This window comes from Mastomys coucha, unplaced genomic scaffold (genome assembly GCF_008632895.1).
Source record: "Mastomys coucha isolate ucsf_1 unplaced genomic scaffold, UCSF_Mcou_1 pScaffold22, whole genome shotgun sequence".
NCBI lineage: Eukaryota > Metazoa > Chordata > Mammalia > Rodentia > Muridae > Mastomys > Mastomys coucha.
The window spans coordinates 19,393,019-19,415,418 of record NW_022196905.1 but is presented as its reverse complement, the minus strand read 5'-3'; the positions used below and the strand labels follow the sequence as shown (position 1 = coordinate 19,415,418).

General features: G+C 40.3%; 1 protein-coding gene and 1 long non-coding RNA gene across 3 annotated transcripts in view; one reads left to right on the top strand and one right to left on the bottom strand.

Moving 5' to 3' along the window:
• The window catches only part of Vwc2 (von Willebrand factor C domain containing 2), a 143,692-nt gene that overhangs the window by 85,264 nt on the left and 36,028 nt on the right, over window positions 1–22,400 (top strand). The window lies entirely within an intron of this gene.
• LOC116068684 lies at window positions 5,788–12,065 on the bottom strand. The gene is made up of 3 exons (XR_004109660.1): window positions 11,875–12,065; window positions 6,713–6,846; window positions 5,788–5,969 (listed from the first exon to the last, which is right to left on the bottom strand). It is a non-coding gene; the product is annotated as an uncharacterized LOC116068684 (long non-coding RNA).

The window sequence follows — 22,400 nt, the reverse complement described above, 5'->3', positions numbered from 1 at the left end:
TCTCTTCTATACCTATTATCCTTAGATTTGGTCTTCTCATTGTGCCCTGGATTTCCTGGATGTTTTGGTCTTTTTGCTTTTTGCATTTTCTTTGACTGTTCTCTCAATTTGTCTATGTTATCTTCTGCCCCTGAGATTCTCTCTTCTATCTCTTGTATTCTGTTAGTGATGCTTGCATCTATGTTTCCTGACTTCTTTCCTAAGATTTCTAACTCCAGAGTTGTCTCTTTTTGTAATTTCTTTATTGTTTCGACTTCCATTTTTAGGTCCTGGATGGTTTTACTCAATTCTTTCACCCATTTGTTTGTGTTTTTTGCAATTCCTTAAGGGATTTGTGAGTTTGCTCTTTAAATGCTTCTACTTGTTTACTTGTGATCTCCTATAATTCTTTATGGGATTTTTTTGTTTCCTCTTTAAGGGCTTGCACCTCTTTACCTGTATTCTCCTGTATTTCTTTAAGGGAGTTATTCATGTCCTTCTTAAGTTCCTCTATCAGCATTAAGAGATAAGATTTTATATCCAATTCTTGCTTTTCCAATGTTTTGGGATATCCAGGACTTGCTGCAGTGGGAGTACTATGTTCTGATGAAGCCAAGTAGTCTTGATTTCTGTTGATAGGATTCTTGTGTTTGCCTTTCGCCATCTCTTGATTTTGGAAGCTGAGAGTATCCTGTCTCTGCCACCCTGCAACTCCCCTGTGACTCATGGGGCTTGTGCCTCCTGGCTGGCTGCTCCCGTCTTAGAAACTCAAGGATCACTTTTTGATGAATAGATCTATTTCATTGAGCACAGAAAAGGCGTTTCATCTGCAGTACCCATGATGTAGGCAGAACCATGTTGTTATCTGGTCAGCTAATTTCCTTCATATTTACTCTAGCAGAAGAAGCAAAGGTCTGGGATCTGGTCAACAGCTGTGGGTGATGCTCCCTACAGAGTATAGCCATGAGGTGTTGGAAATGAGAGGGTATCTGCTGGGGTGTGGGACCCTGGAAGGTCAACTGATTTACCCCAATCCTTAGGATGACCACCCTAAACTAAAAAAACAATATGAAGCTGTCCAAAAATGCAACAAGTATTTTAAAAACTATTTCAAATATTTTTGGAAACATGGATGACAAAAATAAGTGTTACTGAATGGAGCCACCTTCTATTTAAAAAAAAAAAAAAAGTTCTTAGGAATGGTTTAGATCAAACCACCCATAGGACAGGTCCCCATAATTCTTCAGTCAAAATCTTTAAAGACCAGTGAAGAACAGCAGAAACTGGGTGAGTTCTCTCACCCTCCCTCACTTCCTCACCCCCACTCCCTTGCTCATTTGTTTGCTTGCTCAGTTCTTCAACCTTTCCTCCCAAATGGACGATCTTGTTCATGCCTCCAGCATGGTAAGTGTCTGTGAGCCTGACCAGACTCACCATGGATCAGAGAAAACTTTTGTTTTTAAGAATCTCAAGGTGTTTTCTTCAAATCAGATTTATAATTTGATTTGAAGGCATCACAGAGAGTTTGTGTCCTGTAGGTAGACACATCTAATTTTGAAAGTGATTTCTGTTTTATGGAATTCATCTTGGTCGCAAAGCTTCTGACTTTTGTTAAAAGCTAATAAGTTTATTTGCATATAAGTTCTACAGAGACACCTTTCCTGTCTGGTTTAGACCAACTCCCTCACTGCTGGCCTCTTAAACAGCTGCACCATAAAACAACATGGAGCTGAAATGGAGCTAATGTTTTTGTGATTGCAATCACTGGCACTATATTTTGAATTACAGGTTGTGTGGCAACTTGTAAAATTCTACAGAAATCATAGATGTCCAACCTATATGTAGAATCCTAGAAAAATGTATACTTCAGTCTTCAGTCACGGAACCTAGGTGACTTGCCAAAGAAAATGTGGCCTAAACATGCTGGATCCACTGACCCCAATCACTGTTCTTTCTGTCCCTGTCCCCTAGCCCAGGACGTCCTTTTGCTCCTATTCCACAATCTATTAATATTTACATTCATCTGTAGCCCTGACGAATTGAGTAATGTAGAATTATTTTTTTCCCTGGGGGAGTTTTATTGCACAGTCTTAGAAATGCATCATGCTTATGTTAGCTAACTGCCAGAGCGAAAGCCAGTTTGTCCTGGCTTAAGTGGAACTCTGAAGATGGGGAGTTTATTAACTAAACTTACTAAATACAAATGCTGCCATGCTTTAACAGCTGACAATTTAGAATTATTGTTTTCAAAGACCTTGTACTTTCATATCATCCACACCAATATGGAAAATTTCCACCCCGAATCTATGATGCCCAATTTGTGTCTGACTTAAGTCTGATCAAGTTGACCTTTCACCTGGCAATCCCAAATATACCTAGACATCACTAATTATCCATCTTCTGTCCACTTGTTCTCCATCAGCAAGAACCCTTAATACAGGGTTCGCAACCTGTGGGTCATGACCTCTTTGGCAAACCTCTATTTAATATTTGCATTACAATTCACAACAGTAGCAAATTACAGTTATAAAGTAGCAACAAAAATAGTTTTATGGTTGGGGGTTACCACAACATAAGGAGCTGCATTAAAAGGTCACTGCATACCAATATTTCCTCAGCCAAAACCAGACCCCTTCAGTGGCTTTTCCCTATTCCCTCTTTACTCACAGATACAATGGCCTTAATCTGAAGCTTTGCCTCTCTTGCCCTCTCAGTGCCACTGAGGTTTCTCCGCCTCTCTAGCCTCCAGCTTTTTCCATCCATTGGCAGCCAGATTGAGTTTTCTAAGATCAAACTCTTCTCACACCAGCACCTAGCTTGCATCCTTGTATGACGTCTTTGTGGTGCCAGATGTAATATTTGCACAGCCAGCTTCCCATTCCAGCACTTCTGTGATCTGGCCACTAGCAGACCTTAGCAATGTCTGTTTCCTGGCCAGCCGACATGCTAGCCTCCACCCCAGTTCCCCAGTGCTCATGTGGCCCTGCTCTACTGCATGCCAAATCAGAGTCATGGCTCTCTTCTGCTCTTTCACCTCACATACTTCCTGGGCTGAACTTGAAACACCATACACACTTTTTCATTTCAGCATCCACGGTGTCTAAAATCAGATCACACAAAAGGCCCTGTGCTACAAAGGACTGAATTAACACACAATTTCTAACCTAGGAATGCATATATTTCCCCTTCTTGATGTGTACCTACACATCTCAGAGCATTATTATACAGCCAGAGGAGAAGGCTCCCCAATCATACTGTCATGATGGCAGTTTAACCCAGGTGAGGTAAAATATTATGATATAAATATATTTTTTCTTTGAAGGGATGATTAGCAGTTTGGCAGCTTGTGCATGGAAATCTGGGAAGCTATAAATCTCCTACCTGCATAATTTAAGCTAACTTTAAGTAGAAGATCTATGTGAAAGGGTGGACGCTTTTAAAATGTAGCTTGTTACTTGCTGAATGACAAAAGAAAAAAGAAAAAAAAAGAAAGAGAAATGGCAAGTTAAATAGATGGCTTTGTTTTAAGAATAATAGATCTTAAAATGGTGACTGCCAGGAAGTAAGAATCTGTCAAGTCAGTGGTTTTGTTTTGTTTTGTTTTGTTTTTAGGTTTTTTTATTTTTTTTACTCTCCATATTTTATTCCTCCCAACCCCTGTCCACCCTTCAACTATTCCACAACCCATACCTCCTCCCCAACCCACCTCCGTCTCCATGTGGATGTCCCCACCCCTCATGCCACCTGACCTCTAAACTCTCTGGGGCCTCCAGTCTCTTGAGGGTTAGGCGCATCATCACTGAATGAACACAGACCCAGCAGTCCTCTACTGTATGTGTTGAGGGCCTCATATCAGCTGGAGTATGCTACCTGGTTGGTGATCCAGTGTTTGAGAGATCTTAGGGGTCCAGATTAATTGAGACTGCTACAGGGTCACTCTTCTCCTCAGCTTCTTTCAGCCTTCCCTAATTCAACAACAGGGGTCAGCTGCTTCTGTCCATTGATTGGGTGCAATTATCTGCATCTTTCTTAACCTGTGGATCGTCACTCCTTTGCAGGTCAAACAACCCTTTCACAGGGGTCACACCCTAAGACCATCACCAAAACACAGATATTTACATTATGATTTGTAACAATAGCAAAATTACAGTTATGAAGTAGCAACAAAAATAATCTTATTGATGGGGTCACCGCAACATGAGGAACTGTATTAAAGGGTCATAGCACTGGGAAGGTTAAGAAACACTGCCCTAAGTGATGTAATATGAGGGAAGGAAAGGTGTGAGCAGTTTATAATGTAAGTACTGATTGGTATATAACATGTGGATTTTGACAAGTCGTTTTTACCTCTAATATTGAGATGTTCATATTTAACTTGGCATAATGGTGTTACCTGCATTGGAGACTTGTTGCTTAATGATCAAGGGTACAGAGCATGTTAGTGGTCCATGACGATCACAGTTATCATTGTACCCTTCCTAAAGACATATTAAATGCTTCTTGGGTATGGTAATGCTAACTTCTCAAGACAACTGCCACTGGAAAAGTTCCTTTTACTTATACATAGCAAGAGAAGTCAGGGGACAAATCAGGAAGCACAGGTTGGACACAAGCTAGAGGTTGCCTGGGGAAGACAGAATTACAGCTTTAACTGTGGCATCTTCAAGAAAAATAAGCGGGCAAGTTGATGTCTTAGGGTTACTACTACTGTGATTAAACACCATGATCAAAGAGCAAGTTGGAGAGGAAAGGGTTTATTGGCCTTAACTTGTACATTGTAGTCTATCACTGAGGAAGCCAGGACAGGAAGTTAAGCAGGGCTGGAAACTGGAGGCAGGAGCAGATGCAGGGATCCTTGAGGGGTGCTGCTTCCTGGCTTATTCCCCATTGCTTGTTCAGCCTGCTTTCTTATAGAACCCAAGATGACCAGTACAGGGATGGTACCATCCACAATGTTCTAGGCCCTTCCCCATCAATCACTAATTTAAAAAGTGCCTTACAGCTGGATCTTATGAAGGCCTTTTTTCAACTGAGGGTCCCACTTTTTAGATAACTCTAGCTTGTGTCAAGTTGACATAATACTAGCCAGAAGAGTTGGGCAAGCAGGCTTAGGACTGGCTAGTGGAGAGAATGTCAGCATACTTAGGGTGCAGGGTAGGGTAAGGCCTAGCTGTCTGGAATCTGGCTCTTCAGTCAAGTGAGCAGAGCAGGTGAATAGTAGTCCCCCATGGGATTGGAGTTGGGACTCCCACGTGTAGGCTGCCTTTGAGAATATGCTGACCCAGCAAAAGCACTTCCTCCCAAGACATCAAACCCTGGATGTAATAGTATCAGAATTTATACAGTAAAGGGTGAGTATTAAGGTGAGATGCTCCAAACAGAGCCTCAGTAGCAAATCCTAGCCACTGATGAAATCAGTCTTGAGGGGAGAGATCTGCTATATGACAGGTCCATTCTGTCTATAGAGTGCATAACCTAGCCAGGTAGAGCAAGAGTTGGAGCGGTCAGGAAACTTGGGATGGGGTTTGATAGCATGTGTATTTTCCCATCTCAGGAGCAGACTACTACACAGCATGATCTGCTGGGTGTACAGTGCTTCCGCTCAGCTGAGGAAGGACCCCGAAGCTATTCCCTTGCTAGGTGGTAAGCCTGCGTGACTTGCTCCCACAAGGATAAGAAGCATTTGGCTCCCTGGCCTCTGGGAACCAGACTAAGGACCCTGAAAAAAGCCCCCTAGTACCCCTTTGTATCTGTTTTTGGGTCACATGACCTAGGGTGATATAGACATGTGTAAAACGCACCCAGTGGCTCCAAAAGTTGAATAATATTCACATTGTCCTATTTTCCAGCCAGCTTCTCTATAGCTGCATCCAGGAGCTGTCTTCTCCCTTTTTCCAATTTGCAAACTCTTGCCAAAACATATGTGTAGAGAAGTGCTCTTCATCCAGGTTCTGCATCTCTGGATTCAGCCAACCATAGCTAGAAAATATCTGCAACAACAACAACAAAAGTCTGCACTGAACATCTACAGATGTTTTTCTGTATTTATTCCATAAACAACGTAGTATAGCAGCTGACTATATAGCATTCATAATGTATCAAGCATTTTAAATAACCTAGAGATGATAGGCAACATAGGGAAGTAGGTCTTAGTTTTATATGCAACTGTACCATTATATAAGGGACTTGAGCATCTACAGAACTTGTTATCCGTGGGGGATCTTGAGACTAATCCTCCATGACAACTATGTATCTGTGATTCAGTAACTGCCAGTTTCTATCTCCTCAGAACACCTATGCTCAAAATCTTCTCTATGAAAACATGTATCATCTTTATATCAGTAATATAACTTTATTTCTGTAACTGTTCTCTGTTCTTTCAATTATTTGTATTCTCTAAATTAAGAACATTAAAATACACAGTTGACAAAATGAATATGCTCGTAGATTAGTAGGTCAGAAAGGAATTTAGCCAGAGTATGTAGAAATGTCTCAGCAACCAAGAGCACGCACTGTTCTTGCAGAGGTCATAGGTTAGGTTTCCAGTACCCACCTCAGACAGCTTATAGCTCCCTATAACTCCAGGTCAGGGAGAATCTGCTGCCTTCTGTGGGTACAGAAATATATGTATACCACCCCACACGTAATAAAATATGTTAAAGAAATGAATTGGCCAAATGTTTTAGGAGTTTCCTGGATTCCATATTCTTTTTATAAGAGCATTTGAACCTACCTAAAATTTGGAGGATGTAGACACTCTCCTCTGCTCAAATTTTCCAAGTTTGACTTAATGTTATCACAGTAACTCATTCTTAATGTTATCACAGTAGCTCATTCTTTACAGACTCAGGCATAGATATGCTTCTCCTTAGAGAAAAACAGTTAACATACCTTGATTATAGATTGCTTTTGCCTTTTATAAACAAATTGCTACTTAATAATCTACTCAAAAGTCACTATTTAAATAAACTAGGCCAAGAGATCCCTGGGGACTGAATATACTGCAGATATTTGTGCATCTAGCCAGTGCTGCTGCAGGCTCTAAGCATGGTCCCTGTAACTGGGAAAAGAATTGAAAAGAGGGCTCCTCACAGCCTTGCATGTGGGGTGCAGCTCATCTCAAGACTACTTCTGTGTAACCAATTTACCCATCTGCTTCTGCTTCAAGCAAATTTCAGCCTTGACAAATGGATGCCCTACATTTTACTCTGCTTGTCTACCCAATCAAGGATCTGTCTACCACTTAAGACAGTAGATCTAGTCTAATGCTGCCTATGTACCTTCACCCTGCGCTAACTGCCTGCTTGATTTCAAAGAGACTCTATTTTAGCAGAACCTTGAGGATGTGCACTCAGTGGTAGCCAGTTTGCTCTATCCTCTGTTTATTAAATATGACTCCTGCTCTTATTGGATGCTAGAGAAACAGCACTTCTTTTCTTGATCATGGAGGCATTAGAGGCCTATGAAATGGAATGTGAAGATTCTGGGAAGACTCAGCATAGTACCAAACATGGTACTATGGTACACATTAGTACTCCACACTAGCACAGTGAACAGACTGAGTGTAGGACCTTAGCTCAAGGCACAGGAAGGCTGAGCGCACTACTTTAGTGGGGAATGCAAGTCAGGATATAACAGTCAAAAACATATCCTTCATTCCATTATTGGAGACATATTTTTCTCTCTGCTTTCTAAAGCTTTAATATATGAGATAAACTAATGACAAGAAAAATTATACAAATTTGTTCATGTGCATAGGTTCAGATCAGTTTGGTAGACCCAGTTTTACTGCAGAACTCTCCCAAGCCCAGCATCCCTAGAACTATAGTAAACATGGTGTCATCTGCACAAGATATAGAAGGGGGGTTGGAAAGCACTCTGGACAAGAATTATGCTTATTTCTTGTGTACATCCATTTCTGGAAGCACACTATCATCATCACCACCGCCACTATCACGATCAACTTCTACATAGATTTTACTGGGCAAGGTTAGAACTAATTTCATATTGCATTAACAGAGACATAGTGTGGAAAATGCTAATGTCAGGCAACATGCCTATCCAAAATGCCTAACCTATATGACTTGCCAAGTTAATATATTTTACAAAAATGCTAGCTATTACATCATCAGCAAATTTGGGTTCGTGAATTCATTCAGCAGAGTTGAGCTGATATTTCTTGTACTGAGCTAGCCACAGAGTACAGCAGACCTTAAAACAACTTGCTATGGAGGCTGTGGGAAATGTAGGGGAGAAAGAGCTATGACAAATTACCCCAACCTTAGCACTCAGCCTAAATTCATTCTCTGGCAGTTTTGAAGGCAAAGTCTGGACTCAAGGTGTTGACAAGCATCCCTTCCATCCCTTTGGACATTCTGAAGGAGGGATCTTCCCTGATTTGCTTCAGCTTCTGTTGGCTGTCAACCACCTTTGGCTTCCTGCTCTGTGGAAGTATTGTTTTTACCTCCACTTGTGACTTCTCCATTACTCATGAAGACACTTGGTGGTTTAGGGTTATGTGGGTCATTCGGGATGATCTTGCATGGAAATTATTCACTTTATTCTATCTGTAAATGCTTTTCAAAGAAGGCTTCACTGATGGGTTCTAGGTGGAAATACATTTTTGGCATCACAATTTTAATGGTTAATCTTAATAGTCAACTTGATTGGGTTTAGAGCCACATCAGGTGCTTATATCTGGGCACGTATATGAAGCTCTTTCTAGAAAAATGTAACTAAGTGGGGGAAGGTCAAACCTAAATGTGGATGGTACCATCTAATAGACTGGGTTCCCAGACTTAATTTAAAAAGGGTAAAGGGGGAAGCCAGCTGAGCATTAGTATTCATCTCTCTTTTCTTCCCTTACTGTGGTACAGTATGATCAGCCTCCAGCTGCCATGCTTCTTGCCCATCATGATGTATTATGCCATCTCAAGCTATGAGCCAAAATAGCCATTCCTTCCTTAAGTTGTCTTTGCTAGGTATTGTTGCGGAAGCAACAACAACCCATTTGACCCAGCTGGTATGCTAAACACACAGCCAGCACATAGCAGACAGGGATTTAAGGTCTAACAAGAGGAAAGAGGATTTCTTATTTAGCACTGTGGTCTATCCCGATTTTAGTTGCTATGATAAAAATCATGATTAAAGCAAATTGTGGGAAGAGAGGGTTTATTTCAACTTACACTGCCAGGTCACAGCACATCAGCACATCACTGAGGGAAGTCATTGCAGAAACTCAAGACAACAAGCTGCAGGTAGGAACCACGGAGGACCACTACTTCCTGACTCCTCCCAGTCAGCTTCCTTATGTAGTCAGACTCACCCACTTAGGGATACTGCCATCCATAGTGAGCTGGGTCCTCCCAATCATCAATTAAGACATGATCACACTACAATCTGGCCTAGGCAATTTCTCAGTTAATTCTTCTCCCCAGATGACTCTAGGATGTGTCAACAATGGAAGCTAACCAGCTCATCTGACAACAGTGCCATGCAGCAGGATGTGACTGAAGATAGCCTAGGGCATGGCATCAAAGATGAAAAGAAGAAAAAGACATGCTGGGCTGGAAAAGGCTAGATCCATGCAACTTTCACTGCATAGCACAAGATCTCTTCCTCACTCCTCTAGACTTCCTCTCATTCTTATTCTGATGGATCCTAGAGAGTTTGACATTCCCATTCCCTCTAAGTCATTCTTGCATGCCTAGAATAAAGATTGGATCCACGAAACCAAGACATGCCCTGAATAGCCAGAGCACTGAGAATCTGGCAAGGATTGTAAGTTTTTAAACTTCCTTCTTCTACTGATCCCTACTCTGGTGAGTGGGTACTGACAACCTGTGTGCTCCAGACCTCATGGCTACTCATTCCCAGTGACCTCTCAGATAGAGAGACAACCTCAGTAGTACTACTCTGGAGAGTCAGAGTCACAGCATCCTCAACCTGTGGGTTGTGATCTCTGAGGACTAAGGATAGGAGTGCTGAAGGTTGCCATTTAGAAGAAGAGGCAAAGCCCAATGGCCATTCTTGAAGTGTGTACCCTTACTGCACAGCAATGCTCTGGATCAGTACTTGCCAGAAGTCTATTCATAGTTCGGGCCTTTAGGGAGATGATTCTCTTCCATACTTAAACCAAGCCTTTATAACTACTTTAAAATTGAAAAGCAGATGGTCATTTGTGAGATAATACTACATTGTGGTTCTTGTGGTGTTATGATATTGTGGTAAGTGATATAGGGCAGACTGAGAACCATGCATCTAGCCTCCTTTCTTCTGGGGAGTCTTCTTATATACCAGGACCCTCTAGAGGAACAGAATTCATAGAAAGAATATATTCATATTCATATAAACACACATATATATGTATATACAGACACACACACACACACACACACACACACACCATGTTTTTCCAGTTCACAAGGTTGAATTTCCCAGCTGGTCTTCAGTATACACCAGAATCCTGAAGAAGTAGGCTCTAATGCCAGTGAACAGCATAATCCAAGAGCAAACACTCACTTCTTCCATATCCTTTACATAGGCTGCTACCAGAAGGTATAGCCTAGGTTAAAGGTGGCACTTCCCACATCCAACGATCTGGATTAAAAGTGATCTTCTCACTTCAAATAATTTGATTAAGAAAAAAAAAAATCCCTCAAAGTTGAGCCCAGCCATTTGGTTTCACTTAATTCCAGATGTAGTCAAATTGAAAACCAAGAATAGTCATCACACCTGGTATGGCTGGACTCTAAAGAAGTCATCTACAGATTTTCAGTTTTAAGTTTCCCTTGCTTGGTTTCTTACAAAGTCTGACCCCTCTCTTTACCCTTAGACTTTGAATATTCATCCATGACTAGGACTGACTCGCCATCTAGTGCCTGAATTCTTCAACTACAGATTCAGATGAAACCAACTTTATACTCAGGACCATTGTTGATGCTGACAATAGAAGGAATGGGTAGGGGGACTAAATTTTCCTAGGAAGCAAATCAGCTTTACCACAGACCTATTTTGGTTCACCATCCTCATCTTTCTCCTCCTTCTCTTCATCACTCCATAGTTTAAAAATGTAAAATCATAAGCAAAGAATGAAAACAAAGGCCACAGAAGCACAGCACATCCCAAATCTTGTTCAAAGGCAGATAGTTAAGGTGACAGTTATGGGGGTAGAGCAAAGGAGCATCAATAGGAAAAGTGGCTGAATTGAGCTTTGATTTATTGTAGGGTCATTCTTGAAGGTGAGGCCCTACATGCTTAGGCTAATACTGTTTGACCTAAGCTGACTGGGGTATATATAATCTGAGGACTGCACTGAATCCATCATCATTCTAACATGATAGAACATACACAGTCCTACACAGAGACTGTGCATACTTGCAGCATGGTACTGCCCTGAGTGTTATGGGTGGCAATCCCACCATGACACATATTTGTACATCTAAGCATTCCTGAATGAAAAGGGTGCACAGAAACCACTAAGCTATAGAAATTTCTCAGCTCCACTGTAATTTGTGGATGCTCTGTTGCATATTCTATCTGTCGTTGGACTAAACCTTGTTATATGGCACATGTTGATGACAGTCTCATTTGAGTGTGACAAGGTGTTCTCAGCTTTCTTCTTTAAAAGTAGAAAAGTAAATATGTCCCTTCATAAAGCCATTAATGAAGAAATAAAAATAGATCATGGGTCATCAAACTATATTTACCTTAGGTTCTTAATAATTAATGCAGCTGCCATATAACTTGGTTCCTAAGAAGTACTTTTTTATTATTATTATTTCACATATGCTTTTATCTCAGAACTTGGATGCACTTGGCTATATATATTGAAGAAAATGTTGGGCTATAGTTTAATGGTATATTTTATTCCTTAGCATTCTCTAATAATCTTACCCCTGCTGGAAGTTATATTCCATTTGCTACGGTATTGCTTGTTGTAAGGTGCAAAGCTTGACAAGGACAGGTTGTTATTTCTCAGTAGGTACTTAATGACCAGAACATGAGCATCAAGTATAGTCACAGGAACAGCCAGGTAGAGGGAGGACAGATGGATCCTGGAGTAAAGAGAGGACAGAGCTTAGGAGACGGGGAGGCAGGCTCACTCGGGATGAGTTCAGGGACAGAGAAGAGGAGGCTAGAGCTTATTACATTCACAGAGTTTTGTGCATCATTCAATCTTAATATTTAATGAATAAATTCCATTTTGTCATGATCTATGGTTCTTTTAATAGACTATCACAGTCAATTTGCTAGCATTTGTTGAGGATATTGAATGCACACTAATTGTAAATATTTTCTTACAGTTATCTTTGATGTCTCTATATGTCTGTGTGATTGTGTAGTGTTGGTCCCTGTGACCAACTGCCACAAAATGATCTCCTTTCTTCTACTATGTGGAAGAGTTCGAGAAGGATTTGTGATAATATAGGACCCTATTGCTGAACACACCGTGCACCTTGGAGGTATAATATAAAAAAAAATCAATGTGGAACTGCGCTAGAAAGTTTTTCTCTGACAGTTACCTAGCCCAAGAATGTGTTGTATGGTCTGCATGGGGAAAAAGGCATTACTGGTCTTACTCAACTATGAACACTATAAACTATAAGACCAACCAGCCAGGCAGGAGGGGCCTACATGCATGGCATTGCTGGCATGGCATAACCAACTCCTCTCTGGTGGGATCTGGAACCCACACCACAGGAGAGAATGCATGTCTGGAACTGTAAACCAAGAAAGGAACCCCTAGGAGGATATTCTTCTTTAGCAAATTGATAGAGTGCCAGGATGCCTTCTACGAATCTACTTATATTCCCATGGATAGATAATTCTCTCAGTTTTACTCAGTGGGCCTCTCTTTCCAGCCAGCAGTAGTAGATACAGGGGCTCACTGCAGTACAAAATGCTGAAAGTGATAGATGATTGCTTGGTTCTAAAGACATGAATACCATCCATTCTAAGGTTCAGAGAATATTATATAAGAGAAAACAGAAACAATGAAATGGTTGAAAGACAGGAGGAGCTTGAAATGCCATTTAGAAGCATGACTCAGTCATTGCAATCACAAACTCAATAGCTGTTGTGGATGCCTGCACTGAGTCTGTACAAGAATGGGCCTATCCACAGTCAGATGTGGATGGTGGAAGGGCTTAAGGTACCCCTCACTGTGAAGTATCCTCTACTGATAGATTCAGGAAGAGGGAGTCATTGCCTTCAGTGTGTGCCCACTGATGATGCCAACAGGCTCTAATGGAGAGTTCCAAGTGACTGGTTAGAGAGATGGCCCTGGTTAAAGAAAATAGGTCACAAAGGAAAATGGAGAGTCATAGATTTAGGAAAAGGACTGGTAGAAATTAGAGAGCTGATTGAGATGGTAAATAAGAGAGAGTGTAGGGGAAAGGAGAATCTGAATGTTACATAATGTATAAAATTATCAGATAACAAAAAATCAAATTAGAAGTGTGAATTGACCTTTTCAGTGTAATACTTTGCAAAAAAAAAAGAAAAAGACATTCTGCTACTTACATATACTAAAATGCCAGCTTATAAAATGATATACTGCTAACAATTGCATTCACATGAAAATCTAAGCATACACATAAAAATGTTTGGTTACAGCAATGATAAACCTAGTTCTTAACTGTTCTTTGGAATAGTTATTTTGACATTACAGGTTTTTAAAAAAGTGTTTCTGTTTCTTTCTGAGTGGGCATATGTGCTGTGTGTTTCTAGGAATTCACTCATTTCATTTAGGTTATACTGTCAATAGGCGTATGCGGTGGCTTGGCCATGTGATGGCACTAGCCTTCTGTTCCCATGAGTTTCTACTTTCATTTCTGATTTAGGTTATTTTGGTCTCTGTAGCTTCATTGTTTGAGATGGAGGTTCTTATATTTTGCTCATATTTACAAAGCAAATTTTAGCTTTGATTTCTCTCTTGCTTTTCTACCCTCTATTTTGCTTATCGCTGCTCTAATTTCTATAGTTTCTAGTCTTCCAGACAGTTCAATTGGAAGGGACAAGGACAGAGCAAATCAAAGGTTTACACACACTTTCCTTCCCATTAAAGATGATATCAAGCTTTTGTATGCTTCTGATTTTGTTTGAGACATACCTTGTTACTCAGGCTGATCTCAAGGTTTTTATTGCCGCAGCTTGTTGAGTGATGGGAATTCAGGCAAGCACATCCATGCCTGGCTTGTCTTATTCTTTATTCAGCATTTGCAGGCTTGCTACAAAACCTGGACTGCTTTCCACATATCTAACAAAAGTGGTTCTGATAATTCTTCCTGGCTTCACAGTGGCTCTGTGGAGGGGATGGTAGTCTGGAGTTGTTTTGTTGACATCATGTTTAACTATTTGTAAAGAACTGGTTTTAGCAAATAATTTTAAAGAATCAATGTATATAAATGAGATTACTTTAATACTGACTTTACAGGACATTCTCTGAGATCCATGGTTAAGGGCAAAAGCTTTTTGACAAGTGAACATTAGTGAGTGGAGCTTAAAAATCACAGACTTGGAACAACACACAGATTGATTCTCACCTACCCATTTTATAGGCTTAAATGAGTAATTTAAATGTTTACCTTCAATTTTCTTAGCTTCGTTCATTTCTGTTGCTGAGAGACTACCACAAGCGGAATAAATTATTTGAAAAAGAAGTTTATTTTTCTCATGGGTAAAGCCCAAAGTTGAAGGGGCATGTACTGGCTGGTTTTGTGTGTCAACTTGACACAGGCTGGAGTTATCACAGAAAAGGGAGCTTCAGTTGGGGAAGTGCCTCTATGAGATCCAGCTGTGGGGCATTTTCTCAATTAGTGATCAAGGGGGTAGGGCCCCTTGTGGGTGGTGCCATCCCTGGGCTAGAAGTCTTGGGTTCTATAAGAGAGCAGGCTGAGCAAGCCAGGGGAAGCAAGCCAGTAAGGAACATCCCTCCATGGCCTCTGTGTCAGCTCCTGTTTCCTGGCCTGCTTGAGTTCCAGTCCTGACTTCCTCTGGTGACCACTGCAATGTGGAAGTAAGCTAAATAAACCCTTTCCTCCCCAACTTGCTTCTTGGTCATGATGTTTGTGCAGGAATAGAAACCCTGACTAAGATGGGGCACATCTAATGATAGTCTCCTTGCAAGCAGAGTTCTAAGGTATTGTTGGGAGCCACACGTGAAGTCACGGGAAACACATGGCTTGGGCTTCTATAACAGATCCATTCCTCAGGTAATCCGTTAGTCTATTAATCATGTGAATGAATTGATACATTTGTAAGGGAAGTGCCCTAATAACTCTTTAGAGTTCCTGCCTGGTCCCACTTCCTTCACAAAAAGACTCAAATTTCAATATTGACACTGGAACTAGTGAAACTGGAACAAAGCTACCAGTTATATCTATAACATATCTGAATTTGTGCTTTCATACAACTTACCTTTGTTATTTTTCCTAAGGCTGTTTCTTCCTGAGATTCTGTTGCATGCTGGAGGCAGTAGAGATGTAAAATATGTTTCAATCTTCTATTTAGAGAATACTGGTGTATCCCTTTCCCAAATTCTGCATTTAAATCAAAGAGCTTCAATTTTTTCATCTTATGACTCTTTGGCTTCTAGTGTATCAACCGCAGGTGGGAGAGCCAACTACCACTTTCCCAGATCCAGAATTTATCAGTATTCTATTTCCTCTTGTTACTCCAAATATCAGCTGTGCCAGCTGGTTCACTACACCTGACATGGATTGGCATTTTTTTCTGATCTAACAGGTTACTTTACCAGTTGCTTTCTCAACATGTATTTTGTGTCCAGTGATAAAGCCAATTTTCCAGGCCAGCTGGGTGGCAAATGCAGTTACTGAGGCACCCTCATGTGCAGGCACTTTGTAAACCTCTGCTTCCATTCTATTTACTATGTAGCCTACAGATCAAAGCCAGTCACACAAGAAAGTCAGACTTAACCACTAGGGAGATAGATCCCAGTGCTTGATGGGGGAAATATTCTAACTAGTTCTGGTGTCCTTCCTAGGTGCCTAGTTTGTGACATCATTTGTGAGAAGGAGGCAAATCACAAAGGTAGCCATTTCTGACGATGCTCAAAATTAGCTTACTGGAATGCTTATTGAAGCTTTCCTTTACTGTGTTTGGGGCATGTGATTGGGGAGTTGGATCTGTTTGCTTCCTTTCAACCTGGATATTTCTAAGATGAAAGAAGCTCCAGAGAAAAGTAACAGCAGTAAAACAAAGCTACCATTTCTCTGAGTACATGAAGACCAGTGTCCTCTGTCAGTGAGAGAATTGTAAATGAGGCTATAGACCAAAGATGGCATCAAGTCAACAAAGAGGCAGAACTGTGAATTTAGCTTTAAGAAGAGTGTTAGGAAGCAAAGTGTCACAGCAGATAGAGATGCCCCACATGCTGACATGATAGCTAGTGTCTTAAAAACAATTAGCAGAGAGAACTAAAGGTTCTGTAAATGCCCAAGCTCTGAGATGTTCTGGAAGAAAACACAAAGTCCTTCCAACTGTGAGAGTTTGCCCACCATGAGAAGAAGGAGGAGAGGAGGAGGAGGAGGAGGAGGAGGAACACGAGAAGGAGGAAGAAGAAGTGGAAGAGGCCTCTATTGTCTACAGCAGCATTGAGTGTGTGTGGTGTGTGTGTGTGTGTGGTGTTGTAGGGAAATTACATCATATGTGAATAACATACAAATAATTCTCCCTGTGTTACTATGCTCCCTGTCACCATGCTACTATGTTTTAAGGTAGCATAACTGGTACCATTTATGTAGAATTTAGAGGAAGAATTGCTTTTTTGATAGGAGGTAGATGCTTTCCTTTCAAATACCTAGAAAAGGTTTGTTCTTGTTTTGCCAAGCTTGTTTTATAAGTGCTTCAAGGCACCAATTGAGTGTTCTCTTACTTGATCATAAATTGGTTGGTGATGGCATTTATTTCATGCCTATGAGATGAAACAAATTTAACTCTGGGCCACTGTGTCTACTTGGGGAGACATGTATACTCTCATTCATGCCCCCTGAATATTTTTGGAATACTAATTATGGGCTCAAACTCTTTACCAGAGCCAGGGCCATAAATGTGAATGGAACATCAGTGCTCACAGCTTTAGATGGGGGGGCAGACACTGTTCATATTCCATATGTGTAATTATTATAGATTGCAAAGTACAGAGGGGATGGGAGAGATAATTTCAGTCTGGGATCCAGGGAAGCACGGTAAAGGAATGAAAACTGAGCAACTCTTAAAGGTCCATAGTGAGGGGACCATTACAAATGGGCAAATAACATTCACAAATCAAGAATTACATTGTTACAGGCTATTTTTCTCATCTTACAAATTAGGGCTATTATCCCTGTATCATGGAATGTTTAATATTTAGTTGTCCTATATATCTTATTTTATTTATCTTAAAAGCTCTAAACCCTTATTTTTATTTATTTGATTCAAAGTAGTTATAAGCAATGATCCTCGGGAGGTTGAGGCAGGATTGGCACTTCAAGGTCAACCTGAGCTACATAATAAATTTGGGACCAGCCTGAGTACATCAGGAGTTAGAGCCAGCCTATGAGATTTGTCTTTAAAAAACCAGCATAGGTGAATAAATAAACAAAATAAACCATCATCTCTCAAGGAATATTTTATTTGCAGATTGGCAAAGCCTGATGATAGACAGCAAGGTTGTATGTAAAGCAAAGCAGTTTTCCTAACTTGAAGTGACAAAATTAAATCTATGTTAAGCCTAATTTTTCTATTCATACAGAATATAAAAAACAAACAAACATTTGTCTACTCAAAGACATTTGCAACAATGCCCATATATGTTTTATTAATAATATCCTCAAACTGGAAAACTGTCCTAGTTCATCTCAAGAGAAGAAGGATTGCAGCCTGGAAAATGCACATATCAGCAGGCTACTCAATGTCAAAGTGAATGGCATGCACGGTAGCATCTTCATAATATTATACTCAGTAAAAGAAGCTTGAAACAAAGATGTGTATGCTTCTGCTTATTTGAAGTTCAAGAACAGGTCAGTAGATTGGTCAAGATACAAAACAATGTTGACTGAAATGGAGAAGAACAATAAAGCTTTTGTTTTTCTTATATGATGACTGATGTCACATCTATGTATGAGCATCATTAACCTATGGGACTTACAACTTTATTGTGTATAAAGCTAAGAATTTTAAAAGAGGAACAGATCACAGCAGTTGGTTGGGTAAATGAGTATAAGAAATGTCCTAAGAGTAGGACCTTCATACCTGCTCAGGTGAGTGGAGTTTAAGTTGTCATATGCACCAAAGACCCAGAATATACTCTGCTTCTAGAGCAAGAAGGCAAAGCCAGGGTATTATCTTGAGTGGACAATAGAAAATCTCTCCCCACATTCCTGACCATTGAAAACAGCAAGGTGCATGATGAGTTAAAACAATCAAAAAGAGTGATTTATTTTCACAAGAAAGGGATAGAGAGAGATGATTCATCTCATCTTACACTAATCCTTGTGAGACCACTATACTAGCAAGGGGACTCCAGAAGAACACAGCCAATAGGATGAAAATATGCAACAACAACAACAACAACCACCAAAATAGCCCCAGCAATTTATTATTTTTGGCTTACATAACACATGCTTGGTAGTCCCAGTGGCTGGTTGCATGTTGAAGAGTTTGAAAATCTAATTAGTCCATGAGAATGGCTGCCTCAAACCTCAGACTTCCAGTCTGGGAACAAGGCCTGGAAAATTATTCCTAGGATTACTAAAGGCCACCAGTGAAAACTGGAAGGCCAAAGAAACTGGCTTACTGTGTCAGCAAAGGATGGCAACAGCAGTAGTAGAGTAGACGCAGTCAACAGCAAGGAGCAAAGGCAAGTAGGAAGAAGGTAGCCCACCACTTGGTGTCTGCATGGCCACAAGATGGTGCCATGCTGGGAGAGGGACTCACTGCAGTGACTCTCACCAGGAAATATTAACACATAGTTGACTTCGGGTCCAACCAAATTGATAAACAAGATTAGGCATCACAGTCACTCCAACATCAAGGTGCTAGTAATGAATGTGTGGACAGATGAGCTCCTTGTGGCCCAAGACAGGCAACTGGAAGACTGTTCAACAGATATGTGCTTTTCCTAGCAGACTTCACAAATTAACATCTCGTCAGCTTCAGCTGTCAACTTGGCACAGCCAAGTGATGGAGTTTCAACTAGTGGGTTGCCTTTAATTGCAGAGGTCTTTCAGCACATCTGTGGGCTGCCATCTTCTTGACTCCTGATTGGTTTTGGAGGGCCCAGATCACTGTGGGTGGTTCCAGCCATAGAAATTTGAGCCTAGCTATATAAAAATGGTTGCTTAACATGAGTGATGGATAGGAAAGCCAGTTAGTAGTAGTTATTCCTCCATCGTTTCTGCTTCAGCTCTGGCTCTCAGCTTCCTTCTGGAAATTCTGGCTCCAGCTTCCCTTAGGGGTGGATTGTTACCTGTAAGGCAAATAAACTACTTCCTCTCCAGGTTAGTTTTGGTCATGGTGCTTATCACAGCAACAAGAATCAAAGTCTAGCAGAGCTGATAACCAATAATGATAAAATATAATGAAAAATACATGCTATGAAAATATTTTATAGACTCAATAGATTCAATGGAGCCTTAAGGTTTTGCAAGTGATGGGGTCATTCAAAGGGAGACTTCAAAATTCACTTTTAAAGCATATAGGTAGATATAAGAAATAAGATGAAAATTTGTAGCAAGACAAGTCATAACATTTTATAACAATGATTATGTCTTAAAATGGTAGATATTTTCCCAAATTTTTTACAGCTTTGAAATTTTATTTATTTTTGGCAATTTGTGATTTATATTTACCCCCTTACCCTCTCCTATCTTTTCCCTCTTTCCTCTGAATGCCTTCTCAACTAGCTCCCCTCCTATTTCCTATTTCCTGTTTTTCCCACTGAGTTTATTTGGGGTTGCTTGCTTGTATGAGCTTGACACTTCTGTGAATTTGTCCCGTCTATGGTGGAATTTTGAAGGCTCCAGTCTAGTGCAGGTCTTATTCAAGTATTTATAACGTCTGTGCTCATGATTGTAACACCCAATTCTGTATCCATGTAAACAGTTCACAGAATTCTTCCCTCTCTTCTGAGAATTCTTTACCTATCTTCCATGATGTCCACTAAGTCTTGCAAGTCTGACTTGGGTCTCTGGACTCAACAGTCACTTATCTTCTAGGCTTTTACCAGATATGAGTCTCTGTCTGGGTTATCTGTTGTCAAGGGCATAAAGGAGGCTCTCTGCCCTAGGTACAAATTATCACTAATCTATAGGTATAAACGTAAATATTTAGAAGGCATGACAACATACCCATTTATCAGAACAATAGTAATAGGTCCTCCCTAAGGCTAATGATTTCTCAAGCCATTGGTTTTAACCAGGTTAACAGATTCATATTTGTATCCCCTCCTATAGATTAGGGCCCAAATCCAATCAAAAGGCAGTTTATTATTCTGTAAACAGACATACCACTATTCCAAATATAGGGATATTTTGCATGGCATCTTGGTATTGTAGCACGTAGGGTTCACATTAGGATAACACTGATGATGTCTTTTACCCTCAGTAGCCTGCCTAGCACATGACAGCACTATGAAAGCTAGTCTGCAGAAAATATTCAGCTTAGTTTCAGATGATCTCTTGGTGTCTTACAGCCAAGGTATGTGATGTCTTCAGCCACCGAATCTTACCGTCTAATTCTGCTGGGCCACGAAGAGCAATGAAGATGCTTTATAGTGTGGTGGAAATATTTAGAACTTCTTGGTAAATAAGTCATGGAGTGTGGTATCCTGCACCTACATCTGGGATTTTTCTTTACAAATCTATGACTTATGGGAATAGCATTATTCAACCTCTGTTCCAAGCTCTTTTAAAATTAGTTTGTAAAATAGTAGGTTTTATATTTTAAAAAAATTTTTTAAACCTTTTCCTGTACCCCCATCTCCTATCCCTCATTCCCCCATCTGCATTAATATTATGCCTAGCTTCCCGCAAAGGGAGAGCTTGTCTACAAGGAGTGCTTTGACTCGGGACTCAGGCAAGATTGCCATTTTCTCTCTGGTGACCTTCTAAGGTGGGGCCAGCCAGGAGGCACAAGTCCCAGAAGCAGCAACTGGGACAGGATCCTTTCTACCTCTATCTACAACTAGGATGGAAGGCAGATCCACAGCCCTCTGTGCCCTTTCCCTCAAGCTGAGAGCTTGTTTCCAGGGAGTTCTCTGACTCCGGGACTCAGAGGAGAAACCGGGAGAGGAGATATCATTTGACATGGAAATAAAGAAAATATCTAATAAAAAGGAAAAAAAAAGAAAAAAAAGTTATGCCTAATGTTTCTATACTACTACTGTTATATTCTGAAGTTTAATACTTACCCCTACCCCTTTAATGCCTCACTACTTCTCTATGCCTCTGTTTTTGCTTACTGGTCTCAATAACAATCACTACAACCTAACCAGAAAAATATTAGAATTCAAATCTAGGCTCTGCATAAGAAAGAGAACAAATGGTGTTTGTCATTCTGGGCATAGTACCATACTCTCATAGTATTTTACAGTTACATCCACTTTACTGCAAATTTACACATGTATGACTACATATATACGTGTGTGTGTGTGTGTGTGTGTGTGTGTGTGTGTATGGTTGAAATATTTATATATTATGCAAAGATTATTTCTAAATGAATCACAGACTTCAACATAAAACCTGAAACAATGAAACGGCTAGAGGAAAAATTAAGCAGCATAATAAGATGCAAATGTAAGCAAGGAACTTGTAAATAGGTTGCTCAAAAAATAAGGCCAAAAATGTAGAAATGGAAAAGTGGATATATGTATATATATATATATATATATACATATATATATATATATATACACACATATATATGTATATATAAAAATATATATGAGTGTGTGTGTATACACAAATATATATATGTATGTATGGTATATATGTATGTGTATTTGTGTGGGGGGGGTCTTATTTTCTTTTTTTTTAATTAGATATTTTCTTTATTTACATGTAAATTTCTCCATTCCCAGTTTCCCCTCCAAAAAACAAAGAAACAAACAAAAACAACAAAACAAACCCCTGTTGCCTCCCCCGTCCCCATGCCTGCCACTCCACCCTCTCCCACTTATTGGCCCTGGTATTCCCCTACACTGGGGCACCTTCACAGGGCCAAGGTCCTCTCCTCCTATTGATGATCAAATTGCAATCCTCTACTATACACATGCTGCCAGAACAATAAGACCCCTCCATGTGCAGTCCTTGGTTGGTGGTTGAGACCCTAGGAGCTCTGAGGATACTAGTAAGTTCATATTGTTGTTCGACCTAAGGGGCTGCAACCCCCTCAGCTCCATTGGTCCTTTCTCTAACTCC